The sequence below is a fragment of the Engystomops pustulosus genome, chromosome 3 (assembly GCF_040894005.1).
Source record: "Engystomops pustulosus chromosome 3, aEngPut4.maternal, whole genome shotgun sequence".
Lineage (NCBI taxonomy): Eukaryota > Metazoa > Chordata > Amphibia > Anura > Leptodactylidae > Engystomops > Engystomops pustulosus.
Window position 1 is genome coordinate 90123581 of NC_092413.1, and position 16079 is coordinate 90139659.

A 16079-nucleotide genomic window follows, 5' to 3' on the forward strand; every position below is an offset into this window, starting at 1 on the left:
CTAGGGAGAGAGCTGCTGCTGGTCAGGGAAAGCGTTAGGGTGTTCTATTAGCTTACTGTTAGGCAGGAGTGATTCTACAACAACCCAACAGCCCTTCTTAGGGCTACAATAACGTTATACTTATTTTTTTTATTTGCTTGTGGCTGGGCTTGCTGGCACTAGTAGTGCAGCTAGTACCATATTGTGAGGAATTAGCAGGGGGACTTGCTACCGTTGTGTTTAGCTCTTAGTGACACACATATCCACCTCAAACACCAAAGTGGGAAAATTTATTAGGGGTTTGATTTCAATTAGGCACAGTCTGCCAGTTTCTTTTTATTTTACGTTTATTTTTTTAATAACTCAGTGTCATCTCATCTTGCATAGTAGTGTGCTTTAATACTTGGCTAGAAAATAGCCATAGGAGAATCCAAACGGCTTACTTACGCCTACAGTAGCGTTATATATATTTGATTTCTGGTTGATCTGCTGGTGGCTGTAGTTGCTGCAGTGCATCTACTAGCAAATTGTGAGCAATTTGGAGTGAGACTTGCGACCACTGTGTTTTGCGCTTAGTGACGCACATATCCATCGCAAAGACCGAAGTGGGAAAATTTATTAGGGCCCGGGGTTGGATTTCAATTAGGCACAGTCTGCCATTTCCTTTTTTATTTTACGTTTATTTTTTTCATAACTCAGCGTCATCTCATCTGGCATAGTAGTGTGCTTTAATACTTGGCTAGAAAATAGCCATAGGAGAATCCAAACGGCTTACTTACGCCTACAGTAGCGTTATATATATTTGATTTCTGGTTGATCTGCTGGTGGCTGTAGTTGCTGCAGTGCATCTACTAGCAAATTGTGAGCAATTTGGAGTGAGACTTGCGACCACTGTATTTTGCGCTTAGTGACGCACATATCCATCGCAAAGACCGAAGTGGGAAAATTTATTAGGGCCCGGGGTTGGATTTCAATTAGGCACAGTCTGCCATTTCCTTTTTTATTTTACGTTTATTTTTTTCATAACTCAGCGTCATCTCATCTGGCATAGTAGTGTGCTTTAATACTTGGCTAGAAAATAGCCATAGGAGAATCCAAACGGCTTACTTACGCCTACAGTAGCGTTATATATATTTGATTTCTGGTTGATCTGCTGGTGGCTGTAGTTGCTGCAGTGCATCTTTTAGCAAATTGTGAGCAATTTGGAGTGAGACTTGCGACCACTGTGTTTTGCGCTTAGTGACGCACATATCCATCGCAAAGACCGAAGTGGGAAAATTTATTAGGGCCCGGGGTTGGATTTCAATTAGGCACAGTCTGCCATTTCCTTTTTTATTTTACGTTTATTTTTTTCATAACTCAGCGTCATCTCATCTGGCATAGTAGTGTGCTTTAATACTTGGCTAGAAAATAGCCATAGGAGAATCCAAACGGCTTACTTACGCCTACAGTAGCGTTATATATATTTGATTTCTGGTTGATCTGCTGGTGGCTGTAGTTGCTGCAGTGCATCTACTAGCAAATTGTGAGCAATTTGGAGTGAGACTTGCGACCACTGTGTTTTGCGCTTAGTGACGCACATATCCATCGCAAAGACCGAAGTGGGAAAATTTATTAGGGCCCGGGGTTGGATTTCAATTAGGCACAGTCTGCCATTTCCTTTTTTATTTTACGTTTATTTTTTTAATAACTCAGTGTCATCTCATCTGGCATAGCAGTGTGCTTTCATACTTGGCTAGAAAATAGCCATAGCAATAGGATAGCATCGTTTGGTTTTAAAAACTAAAAAACACACAAAAAAAAAAAACACAAAAAAAAGTAAAAAAAAAAATTAAAGTTATAACTCTCATTTTCAAAATGTTTAACCCGAGGGCTAGGGGTAGAGGACGAGGGCGGGGATGTGGGCGTCCAACTACTGCAGGGGTCAGAGGCCGTGGTCCTGGGCGGGGTGAGACACCACCTGCTTATGAGGGAGCAGGGGAACGCCGCAGAGCTACACTCCCTAGGTTCATGTCTGAAGTTACTGGGACTCGTGGTAGAGCACTGTTGAGGCCAGAACAGTGCGAACAGGTGATGTCGTGGATTGCCGACAATGCTTCGAGCAATTTGTCCACCAGTCAGTCTTCCACGCAGTCCACCCATGTCACCGAAATCGGCACTCCTCCAGCTCCTGCACCTCAGCCTCCTCCCCCCCAGTCTGCCACCTCCCAGCAAAATTTGCCATTTGAACCGGCATACTCTGAGGAACTGTTTTCTGGACCCTTCCCACAGTCACAAACCACTTGTCCGGTTGCTGATGAGCAATTTTCCGATGCCCAGGTTTTCCACCAGTCGCAGTCTGTGGGTGATGATGACCTTGTTGACGTAGTGGAAGAAGTGTGTAAAGAGGTGTCCGACGATGAGGAGACACGGTTGTCAGACAGTGGGGAAGTTGTTGTCAGGGCAGGAAGTCCAAGGGGGAGCAGACTGAGGGATCGGAGGATGATGAGGTGACAGACCCAAGCTGGGTTGAGAGGCCGGGTGAACACAGTGCTTCTGAGACGGAGGAGAGTCCTCGACCAGAACAGGTTGGAAGAGGCAGTGGTGGGGCCAGACGGAGAGGAAGGGCCAGAGCTGGTGCATCAGCGCCAAATGTGTCAACTAGTGAAGCTCCCGTGGCGAGGGCTAGATTTTCAGAAGTCTGGAGGTTCTTTAAGGAAACACCGGATGACCGACGGACTGTGGTGTGCCACATTTGCCAAACCAGGATCAGCAGGGGTTCCACCACTAATAGCTTAACTACCACCAGTATGCGCAGGCATATGAAAGCTAAACACTCCACTCAGTGGCAACAAGCGCGTTCACCTCCGGCCGTGCACACCACTGCTCCTTCCCCTGTGTCAGCTGATAGTCAGCCCCCTGCCCAGGACCCTGCCACAAAAACCCCATCGTCGCCTCCACGATCCTCCACAGCATCCACCAGCGTTCAGCTCTCCATACCCCAGACGCTGGAGCGGAAACGCAAATATAGTGCAACCCACCCGCACGCCCAAGCCCTTAATGTGCACATCTCCAGATTGCTAAGCCTGGAGATGCTGCCCTATAGGCTAGTAGAGACCGAGGCCTTTCGCAGCCTCATGGCGGCGGCCGCCCCTCGGTATTCGGTCCCCAGCCGCCACTACTTTTCCCGATGTGCCGTCCCAGCCCTGCACCAGCACGTGTCAGACAACATAATCCGTGCCCTGACCAACGCCGTTTCTGACAAGGTCCACCTGACCACGGACACGTGGACGAGTGCTGCCGGGCAGGGCCACTATATGTCGCTGACGGCACATTGGGTTAACTTGGTGGAGGCTGGGACCGAGTCTGACCCTGCGGCTGGTCATATACTGCCGACGCCGAGGATTGCGGGGCCTACCTCGGTCCAGGTGTTTCAGGCCTACTATGCCTCCTCCTCCTCCCAACCCTCCTCCACCTCCTCCTCCGAACGACCATCCGTGGGCATGGCGCCATCAGTCGGTAGCTCTAGGCACAGCAGCAGTGCCGTCGCTAAGCGACAGCAGGCGGTGCTCAAACTGCTGAGCCTAGGCGATAAAAGGCACACCACCCAAGAACTATTACAGGGCATCACGGCGCAGACTGATCTGTGGCTGGCACCGCTGAACCTGAAGCCAGGCATGGTTGTGTGTGACAACGGCCGTAACCTGGTGGCGGCTCTGCAACTCGGCAGACTGACACATGTGCCATGCCTGGCCCATGTGTTAAATCTGATAGTTCAGCGTTTCCTCAAGACATACCCCAATCTGTCTGATTTGCTCACGAAGGTGCGCCGCATCTGTGCGCATTTCAGGAAGTCCAGCACAGATGCTGCCACTCTCAGGGCAGCGCAGCGCCGCCTCCAACTGCCCGCTCACCGACTGTTGTGCGACGTGCCCACGAGGTGGAATTCAACACTGACCATGTTATCCAGAGTTTACCAGCAGCGCCGAGCGATTGTAGACTGCCAGATGTCAACTTCCACCAGAACTGGTAGTCAGGTCAGTCAGCTTCCTCAAGTCTACAATGAGGAGTGGACGTGGATGTCTGATATCTGTCAGGTGCTGAGTAACTTTGAGGAGTCAACACAGATGGTCAGTGGCGATGCCGCCATCATCAGCCTCACCATCCTGCTGCTTGGCCTGTTGAAAAACTCTCTGGTCAGCATGAAGTCGGAAGCTTTGCGCTCCTCACAAGAGACGGGGGAAGAAGATTCCCTTGTTGATAGCCAAAGCACCCTTAGGTCTGTTTCTCAGCGCATATCGGAGGAGGTGGAGGTGGAGGAGGATGAGGAGGAAGAGGAGGAGAATGTTGGCGAGACACAAGAGGGGACCATTGTTGAGTCCTTCACTGTTGAGCGTGTATGGGCAGAAGAAGAGGAGTTGGAGGAGTTGGAGGAGGAGGAAATGGACAGTCAGGCCAGTGAGGGGAGTGAATTCTTACGCGCTGGTACTCTGGCGCATATGGCAGATTTCATGCTAGGCTGCCTATCCCGTGACCCTCGCGTTCAAAGAATTTATTCCAGCACCGATTACTGGGTGTTCACTCTCCTGGACCCACGGTACAAGCAAAATCTTTCCACTCTCATCCCTGGAGAGGAAAGGAGTGTGAGAATGCATGAATACCAGCAGGCCCTGGTGCACAAGCTGAAACAGTATTTCCCTTCTGACAGCGCTAGCGGCAGAGTGCGTAGTTCTGCGGGACAAGTAGCGAGGGAGAGTAGGCGAGCAGGCAGCTTGTCCAGCACTGGCAAGGGTACGCTTTACAAGGCTTTTGCCAGCTTTATGTCACCCCAGCAAGACACTGTCACCTGTCCCCAGTCTCGGCAGAGTAGGGCTGATCTTTACAGAAAGATGGTGAGGGAGTACGTAGCTGACCATACCATCGTCCTAAATGATCACACAGCTCCCTACAACTACTGGGTTTCAAAGCTGGACATGTGGCACGAACTGGCGCTGTACGCCTTGGAGGTTCTTGCCTGCCCTGCCGCTAGCGTCTTGTCCGAGCGGGTTTTCAATGCAGCTGGTGGCATCATCACCGATAAGCGTACACGCCTGTCGACTGACAGCGCTGACAGGCTGATGCTTATCAAGATGAATAAAGCCTGGATTTCTCCTAATTTCCAATCTCCACCAGGTGAAGGAAGCTCAACCTGAATAATTTATCCACTCCTCCTCCTCCTCATTTTCCTCCTTCTCCTCCTCTTTGTACAGTAAAGCAGAGGAAACTGGCTATTTTTTGACAGGGCCCACTGGCTCTAGCTATAGTACTTTATGCATTTAATTTTTCTGGAGGGCCACCGACCCGGTCCTCTGTTTTAAACAATTTTTGGGAGTGCCACATACAGGCACTCAATCTATTCAATTTTTCTGGAGGGCCACCTACCTGCTCCTCTGGTTTGAAAACTTTTTTGGACTGCCACATACAGGCACTCAATCTATTCAATTTTTCTGGAGGGCCACCTACCTGCTCCTCTGGTTTGAAAACTTTTTTGGACTGCCACATACAGGCACTCAATCTATTCCATTTTTCTGGAGGGCCACCTACCTGCTCCTCTGGTTTGAAAACTTTTTTGGACTGCCACATACAGGTACTCAATCTATTCCATTTTTATGGAGGGCCACCTACCTGCTCCTCTGGTTTGAAAACTTTTTTGGACTGCCACATACAGGCACTATCCAAATTGAATTGTCTCCATAGCAGCCTCCACACGTTGTCTCCATTGCTACCTCCAAAAGTCGTCCATATAGCTGCCTCCATACATCGTCCCTTTATCAAACGAGGTGTGTCAGGCCGAAATTTGGGTTGTTTTCATGGATTCCACATCAAAGTTGTTAACTTTGTCGCCACCTTGCTGTGTTATCCACAAAATACACTGGCAAACTTTTACGGATATTTTTTCAGCGCTTCTTGCGTATCTGTTTACATTCCCCTCACCCGCCATATCCTAAACTTATAAGAACGCTACTACACTTGATCTTATACAAAAGGTTCTTAGAAGTGCTGTTTGGGGAGTAGCCTAGAGACAGGGGCTTGGATTGGCGAAAGCTCGCCTGGCAGCGGAGCGCCAGCTCCATGCCAAGAACCAACTAACATAGTTTTAACTGCAGCACCTTTAATCTACTACTAGTTCACTGCCTCCATACATGGCCGCCTTATCAAACGTGCTGTGTCAGGCAGAATTTTGGGTTGTTTTCATGGCTTCCACAACAAACTTGTTAACTTTGTCGCCACCCTGCTGTGTAATCCTCAAAATATACTGGCAAACTTTTACCATTTACGGATATTATTTCAGCGCTTCTTGCGCATCTGTTTACATTCCCCTCACCCGCCATATTCCAAACTTATAAGAACGCTACTACACTTAACTTGGAGCAGGCTGGGACCGAGTCTGACCCTGGGGCTGGTCATATACTGCCGACGCAGAGGATTGCGGGGCCTACCTCGGTCCAGGTGTTTCAGGCCTACTATGCCTCCTCCTCCTCCCACCCCTCCTCCACCTCCTCCTCCTCCGAATTACCATCCGTGGGCATGGCGCCATCAGTCGGTAGCTCTAGGCACAGCAGCAGTGCCGTCGCTAAGCGACAGCAGGCGGTGCTCAAACTGCTGAGCCTAGGTGATAAAAGGCACACCGCCCAAGAGCTATTACAGGGCATTCCACATCAAACTTGTTAACTTTGTCGCCACCGTGCTGTGTAAGCCACAAAATATACTGGAAAACTTTTTTCATTTACGGATATTATTTCAGCGCTTCTTGCGCAGATGTTTACATTCCCCTCACCCGCCATATCCCAAACTTATAAGAACGCTACTACACTTGATCTTATACAAAAGGTTCTTAGAAGTGCTGTTTGGGGAGTAGCCTAGAGACAGGGGCTTGGATTGGCGAAAGCTCGCCTGGCAGCGGAGCGCCAGCTCCATGCCAAGATCCAACTAACATAGTTTTAACTGCAGCACCTTTAATCTACTACTAGTTCACTGCCTCCATACATGGTCCCCTTATCAAACGAGCTGTGTCAGGCAGAATTTTGGATTGTTTTCATGGCTTCCATGTTAACTTTGTCGCCACCCTGCTGTGTAATCCACAAAATATACTGGCAAACTTTTATCATGTACCGATATTATTTGAGCGCTTCTTGCTCACCTCCTTTGGTTCCTCTCTGCCACCCATTGGTTTGAAGCCTTAGTCCATTTAGGGTATGTTGCCATGACACTCTCTAGCCTGCCGCTGCTGCCGCTGCCGCTGCCTCTGCATGCCGTCCCCTATAGTGTCAGGGTCAATTATTGGATGTTTTAGATGCTATCTAGCCTCATTCGGTCACTCTTTCATGGCCATGCTGTTGCCCATAATTTTGGCATAATGGTGCGATTAAGCAGCCTCAGAGGCATCCATGCATGCTGCCCCTGCTGTTTCCTGTCCATTTCCGTGGTGTTTCCATCCTTTTCTGAGGTTCCCAGGTGTTTGGCCAAGCTTCCCGGTGCAGAGCCTTGGTCCCCTTGAAAAATGCTCGAGTCTCCCATTGACTTCAATGGGGCTCGTTACTCGAAACGAGCACTCGAGCATCGGGAAAAGTTCGTCTCGAATAACGAGTACCCGAGCATTTTAGTGCTCGCTCATCTCTAGTAATAATCAGTTTTCAGACAAGCAGGAAACAAAATTATACTATCAGTACATCCTCAGCTGTACTTTATGGACAAAGGACGATGCCAGCACAGATCTAATAATCAGATTTTATCAACTGTTTCTTGGTAGTGGTTAAAAAAATCATTAATTCTTCTTTATGGTTTTCAGCATTTCTTTCCCCGGACGTTCACCAAAGCATAAAAATAATGTGTCATCTGTAGTCTATGGGTCATCATGATTACGGCGATACCACATTTATATAGAATTTTTTATGGTTATATATTGTTTTTGCATCACCAGGTAACAATGGGCAGAACATTTATAATTTTTTTGTTTACAGAGCTGGTTTAGAGCTTATTTTTTGCGGGAGAAACTCTACTTTTTTTTGGTATCATGATCACTTTTTATGCGCTTTTTATGCGGTCAAAATGTGAAAATGTAATAATTTTTGTGAGCTTTTTAGTGTTTTTTTACAGCGCTCACTGTACGGGTTCAGTGACAATTTTATTTTATTGTACGGGTTGTTACGGAAGTTATGATACCCAATATGTTGGACTTCAGGGGACTTATTCTTTTTTAATAATTTTTTTTAATTTCACTTTTATTTTTAACCTTTTTTTCTATTGTTTTATTTGGTCCTAGGGTGGGACATGAACAAGTGATCATTTGATCACTCGTTCATTGTAATATGCTGCAATACTAATGTGTTGCAGCATATTACATAGTCAGCCTATGCATTCTGCATAGGCTCACTGCTGCACTGTTAGATCATGCACAGTGCACGATCCTAGCAGGCAGCTACCATAGGCAGCCCTGGGGTCCTTATCAGTCCTCAGGGTTACCATGGTAACGATCGACACCTCATGCCCTGCACGGAGGATGCCAATCGCTTTGACCGCTGCGTCTATAGGGTTAAACAGCCAGGATCGCGACTATCGCGATCCTGGCTGTTTCAGCGGGATCCCAGCTACCTAGTACCGCCGGGATCCCGCGGCGATTGCATGGGCTCAGCTTCTGAGCCCGGGCGATCGCCATGACGTGAATCTACGTCAAGGTGCGGGAACAACCCGCATCCTAGGATGTAGAATCACGTCAAGGTGCGGAAAGGGGTTAACATGATGTCACTGACACCATCTTAATGGCACTGCCTTCAGGCATAGCAACAATCGGAGCCTCCCGAAAATGGCACAGGGGGGGGGGGGCGATCATGGGGGAAAGACCCCTAAAGGTGATTTAAATGCTGCGGTCGCGCAACCGGTCAATACGATTATGGGGATACTATACATGAAAATTTTTTCTACTGTTTTACTAAATTTGCTTTATAAAACCCTAATGTGGGGACAAATCTACAATTTTTGCATCAGCGTCTTCCAAGTGGCATAACATTTTCACTTTTTTAGCTACAGAGCTGGTTGATGGCTTGCTTTTCCTGATCGAAACCCAGGGCTACCATAGCAGCGATCGGTGCCCCCCAAAGATGGCGCAGTGGCGGGGGTTGGGCGATCGCGCAATTTACCCACTTTTTGTTTGCTATGATCTATGAGTAAAAGACTCCCCCCGAGTCTTTTACTCATAGATCATAGCAAACAAAAAGTGGGTAAATTATAAACACTGAAAAGAATAAACACATCTAGTTGAATCAATGAAAAAATGAAGGAAAAGTAGATGTGTATATGAGCAAAATCTTTATTGAACAAAAGGCACAGGTTAAAAACACTTTAAAAACCCAGGAATGGGTATACAATCAGAGAACTCCCCAAGTAGTTATAGTATGATATCTCAAAGTAAAGATCAAAAGGTGAGCTGGGCAAGCAGGTAAGTAAATAGTATCAATGCAGTAGAACTGCAAATGGTAACATACCACAGCCTCACACATATGGAAAAATACAATGAAATTACATTACCGTTAGTGAAGACCTGGGGAGGAAGAGAGACCCCACGCGTATCGCCTGTCTAGCGGGCTTCGTCAGGGGATAATAGTGTGACGTATTGCATGCCCTTAAATAGCCCTTCAAACTGCCCCGATGTGATTCAGCCGCGGGAGCGGAACGCCGATATGATGCGACGTCACTTCCGGTTTCAACCGGAAGTGCGTCAGTTTACACACAACTCGGGATGCTTGCGGTCCATTGGGCGGGAGGAGCATGCGTTCCAGACGCAGCACACCCCCATCCAACGGGAACCAATAAGAAGAAAAGGGAGGTGACAAGAAGCCGAGGCAACATAAGTGATACTGGAAATAAATATGAGCGTATTGAGCCCTGATAGAGCCACTAAATGTACACTTCATAGTATAAAAGGAGGCGCACAGAGAAGTGAACAAAGTAGTTTGTTGCCAAGCTATATTCAAGATAGGTGTAGCTATTAAACAGGCTCCGTTCGTGTCATAATATAATAGGAGCCACAAAGAGAAACTTCAAAACAAAGGAAATACTTATGTCCCTAAACCATGCTATACAGATACAGCAGTAAAAGTATGAATCATTCAAGCTAGTGCAAAAAAGAGCAATGCTTATGTACCTAAACTGAGCAATTCAGGTAAAGTGCTGTTATAAAGTAGAGGACAATACACAAAGGTATATGGTGAAAAAAGTAGAGCAAGTGGCGAAAGATATGCAGAATAATGGCGCAAGTAACGGCGCAATTGAAGTGCTGGGTTTTTAAAGTGTTTTTAACCTGTGCATTTTGTTTAATAAAGATTTTGCTCATATACACATCTACTTTTCCTTCATTTTTTCATTTACTCATAGATCTAGACACTGTGACTGTGGTAATCTTTTAGATTTGATATCCATGGCTTCCATCCTTCTAAAATCAACTGGGAGGTGTTACCAGAGCCCCTTCATACTCTGGCTTCACTAGAGCAAATTTAAGTCATGATGGATAAAAATTGTTGAATTTTAAGTGCCGATTTAGTGAAATTGGTTGCTTATAATAAGTTCAGTAGAGTTTTATTTCACTGTTGACAACATTTTGTATGATTCTGCACATTGTAATACATTTACATAATGTATATACGGCTGTGGCTAACCAAATTATTTATAGGAATTGTTCTGATTTATTTATTTATTACATTTCTGTTTATTACATTTTTTATGGGATTGTCATATAAATATAGTAACATTTGCTCTATATCAATGGTCTCCTGTCTAAGAATAAGTTTTTAACCCACCAATTACCATGTCAGTTTTTTTGAGTCTACATTTTTCACTTCCTGGCTTTTTCTGTTAAAAAGCTGTAAAAACGTTCCAACTGCAATGAAATTGTAGAAAATGTGTATTTGCTACATTTTGTTATAATCACTATTTATGGCTTTCACTCTGTTGTCCAAAAAGCCTTTTTGAATAGGTTCTAAACCCACAAAAAGAAGTTTGAATATTTGTATAGATATTGTTGATGTAACTCACAAGGGGCGATTTATCAAAAGTGCCTGAGAAAACAACTGTTCTAGTCGCTTATGGCAACCAATAAGATCTTAGCTTTCATTTTATAAACTGCTGTGAGAATATATGAAAGTTTACCATCAGAAAACACAACTTTGCAAATATAAATGTATAACTGTTAAATGAAAACTTTAAGTATATGCAAAGAGGACAACAATGTCCCCATTACAGTTATATGTGTAATTCACATTTTAAAATAAATTACAAAAGTAATGATTACATTTATATAATATGTTGTGGTTATCTGAAGTGATATTCACATTTTCATGAAAGCAATGTTAGATCTTGATTAGAAGTGCTTTCCAATGGCTTCAGAATATTGATTGCACAGTTAGTTACTCATGAGAATTCAGGGATAAAAAGGCCCCAGTTACTCCCTTTGATAGCTTAACAACTCATGTATCTTTTTTAGAACAAGTGCAATTCCATTTACTATTGTAAATTTGCTCTTATAATTCAGAGCAACTTATTTAACCACTTCCTCACCAGGCCTTTCTAAATTTTTTCCTTTTGCATTTTTTTACTTCCCTCTTTCCACAAGCAATAACTCTTTGATTTTTCAATTTACAGAGCCATATGAGGGCTCTGTGTCTAAGTGACAAATTGTATTTCCTAGTGCACAATTTATATTCTGTTCATTGTACTGCAATGCTGAGAAAAATTACCAATTTCAATTGAATGATTTTCCCAAAGTTGTGTTTTTATTTCTTTTCTGGAACATTTTCCAATGGATTGTGTTTTTACATTTTTTCCTGTGCTGTCACATAACACTTCACCCCTCCATTTATTAGTTTTATGTCTTTACTTATTTTACTTTAATAAACCAGGGGGTTTGCTTGTTCATACAATATACTGCAATACTACTACAGACTGTTGCAAGTCATGCTAAATAAGTTACAAATGATGCTGCAGGGAGCGCTGATTGGCAGATAGGGTGAAGAGGAAGACAGAACTGTGGTAAACCAGCCAATACCAGAGAGTCCAAAGAGTGGTCAGTAGAGATAGGGGAATTTATCAAAATTCGATTCGACCCGGTTCGCCAAATTTTCAGAGAAAAGTTTCGAACTGAATTGAATCACAGCATGTGACGTAACGGTAGGTCACATGCTGGGTGCGAGTGCATGGAGAGGGTTCATGGGCTGAGCCCTCTGCATAGCCGGTAATTCTTTGCTGCATATTGCAGCAACGACTAACAAGTAACGCCCGCGATTAGTGCTACTACTGCTTGCAGGTTTTTTCACACCATTGGCCGCCAACTTGAACCCGTGACGTCATTGGGGAGCGGCGATCCATCGCCATGACACACATTGTAATAAAGGGGTTAAACCAAGGCAGCCTCGGGCCTACGGAACACCCAAGGCTGCCTCGGTTTAACCCCTTCATTACAATGTGCAATTAGCACATTGTAATGAATGAGGGAAATCCCCATATACTGCCATACTGTAGAATGGCAGTATATGATAGGCTAGATCAGACAACCTAGGGTTACAGTACTCTAGGGAGTCTGAAAAATAGTAAAAAAGAAAATGAAAAGTTTTTTTTTAAAAATTATAGTTAAAAAAAACTAAAAATTCAAATCATCCCCCCTTTCCCTAGAACTGATATAAAAATAAATAAACAGTATCCCTATCATCATACAGTGAGGGACACGACCGCTATACAGTGAGGAACACTACCCCCACAGAGTGAGGAACACTACCGCCATAGAGTGAGGAACACTACCTCCATACAGTGAGGAACACTACCTCCGTACAGTGAGGGACGCTACCGCCACACAGTGAGGAACACTACTGCCACACAGTGAGGAACACTGCCACCACACAGTGAGGAACACTACCGCCATACAGTGATGAATACAGCCATACAGCGGGGAACACTTCCCCCATACAGTGAGGTACACTACCGTCATACAGTGAGGACCTCTACTGCCATACAGTGAGGAAAACTACCGCCATACAGTGAGAAACACTACCACCATACAGTGAGGAACACTACCCCCATACAGAGAGGAACACTACCCCCATATAGTGAGGACAGACACTACCGCCATACAGTGAGGAACACTACCGCTATACAGTGGGGAACACTATCGCCATACAGTCAGGAACTCTACCGCCATACAGTGAGGAACACTAACTCCATACAGTGAGGAACACTTCCCCCATACAGTGAGGAACATTACCCTCATACAGTGAGGAACACTATCGCTATACAGTGAGGAACACTACCGCCATACATTGAGGAACACTACCTCTATACAGTGGAGAATACTACAGCCATACAGTGAGGAACACTACCCCCATACAGTGAGGGACACTACCCCCATACAGTGAGGGACACTACCCCCATACAGTGAGGGACACTACCACCATACAGTGGAGAATACTACAGCCTTACAGTGAGGAATACTACCCCAATACAGTGAAGAAGACTACCGCCATACAGTGAGGAACAGTACCGCCATGTTCCTTTCTTGTTTCACAGTTCTCTGCCCCCATGTAACAGGTTGTGATCTCGGCCATTTTGCTAATAAAGGGAAAAAAAATGTAAGAAAATTAAAAATTCAATCCCACTAATCACTGTAAACTTCAGATTCGTGACGAATCGAAGTTTTCCTGAAACTGTAAACGAATTTGTAATCGTTAGAATCGATTTGCCCATCTCTAATGGTCACACCAGGGTCATAACGAGCTGGCAACAAAGTTGGTAATTCAAGGGACATTTAGAGACAGAGTAGAAGTCAGGTTATTAGAGCCCCAATCAGCAGTATACACTTATGGGTAAAGAACTTACAGTTAAGAATTGTGCTTAATAATGCTGCCTAGATTAACTTCCTGAGAAAACTGTCAACAGAGGAGTTGCTGCTTTTTTAGCATACACTGCAACTTTTTGATTACAACCTTAAGTATGTCATAAGTCCACAAATGCCTAAAACCACAAATGTTATTTAGCCTGACACCTCCAATAATATTTACATGTAACTATTTTTCTCTTAAGGATACCCAACTTACAGATGCAACACTCTGCCCACTGTGACTTACTATAGTCCCAGACTGCAATGATCAGCTGTAATGAAGTTTTATTGATAATCCTTGGTCCCATTACAGCAAAAAATGTAGAAATACAATTATCTCTGGGACATAAAAAAAAGCTACAATTATAAAATGTACAGTTCCGACTTACACACAAATCCAACTTAAGTACAAACCCAAAGAACCTATCTTGTACGTAACCCGGGGACTGCCTGTAAAAGAAATAATGCTGGAACATATATTCTGATAACTATCTATATACTTCTAAATAAAAGTAGAAATTGATCATTGTTAGTGCTACACATTAAATGGCTGCTGCACTAGGATAAATGAACAGTAATTAGATGTTATTTAAGCAAGAGAAATAACTATAGTTGTTAGATATCTCCTACAACACAATCTAGAGTTTCAGAAAAATAGACAAAGCTAATTGTTTATGATAGTATTCGTTATTAGACGCACACATTTGCTGCATTGCCTGTGGCCTAATTCTTATGTTTCATTATTTCTATACTACAGCTTAAGTTTAATTCCAGTAGCTGCATTAAACAATCTCCATAACACCAAGTCCATTTTTTGTATTCATGTGTAAGCTAGAAGAAGAATAAAATGAATGCATTATTCTCAGGAGACACTGTAATTCACTGTAAAAAACAGAGATCAGATGCTGCTTACTATGAAAAACAGAGGTCAAATAAGAGTCATATTAGTTTCTAGCATAACCAAGTAGCATTAGATTATATTACACCGATGATATTATAGAGAAAAGCAATTTATACTAAATTTAGTTAGATATTAAGTACTGAACAGTCATGATAGTTTAGTAAGGTAGCTGTTTGTTATGGGGGTTATTGTTAAAAAAAAAAGGAAAGTCATGACCACTTACCGTATTTTTCGGACTATAAGGCGCACCAGATTATAAGGCGCACCATCAATAAATGCCTGCTAAAACGTTTAGGTTCATATATAAGGCGCACTGGATTATAAAGCGCACCTGATTATAAGGATGAATGACCAGCGGGTGGCAGACCTGTGCAGAGTTCAAGGCAGCTGTTGTCTGTAAGTACAGTTCATTTATAAGGTGCACTGGACTATAAAGTGCACCTTTGATTTCTGAGAAAATCAAAGGATTTTTTGTGCGCCTTATAGTCCGAAAAATATGGTTTTCATTTAGGCACTACATCAATTGAGGTTCTGACTTGTACTAAAGGTTATTATAGTTCACTTTGTCAATTGTCCTATATGTAATGTTCTTTATCCAGGATAAACTACTTATTTACTTTTGCTCTTTTAATTTCCCCCCTGCGTTAATACTGGTAAACATAGGACTTAGTAGCATGTAATTATTTCTTTTATTTTTTTTTCTATAATTGTTTCTACGTAATGTATAAAGGAGTGAACTTCAGCTCACCCACAAAACATTTATGGACCCAGCTGTATTGAATAACCCTGCCAGATGATGAATGTATTGTCAATGGAAAGCGTCCACAGAAGGATGTGACAAGGTGGAAATGTTGTGATTTGGCCAACTAATATGTCAAAGAAGAGATTTACAGGAAGTTGAAAGTGAAGGAATGCTACAAGAACCTAATTTATAATACCTTGATCTCCTTTAGCACAACAGTCGAAGAGGGGATTGTCCCGAAAACTCTGGCACATTCATTACTACCAAGAGATCCCACAATACTAACTTTTTATGCATTGCTGAAGATTCATAAAAATGCAGTGACTCCACAGGGATTCCCCATTACATCTGTGATAACTGTAACTGATAACATGTGTAAGTATATTGACTTTATCGTGCAACCAATGGTATAAGAACTGCCATTGTATTTGTGTGACTCCAGCGATCTACTAAGGAAGATTGAGGGGATCCATTTGGACTCGTGAGCAGTTTTATATTATTTGAGTATGTCTAATTATGGTGATCTTAAAGGGGTATTCCCATCTGGGCATATTTAATTGAATTCATTTGCCATATGTAAA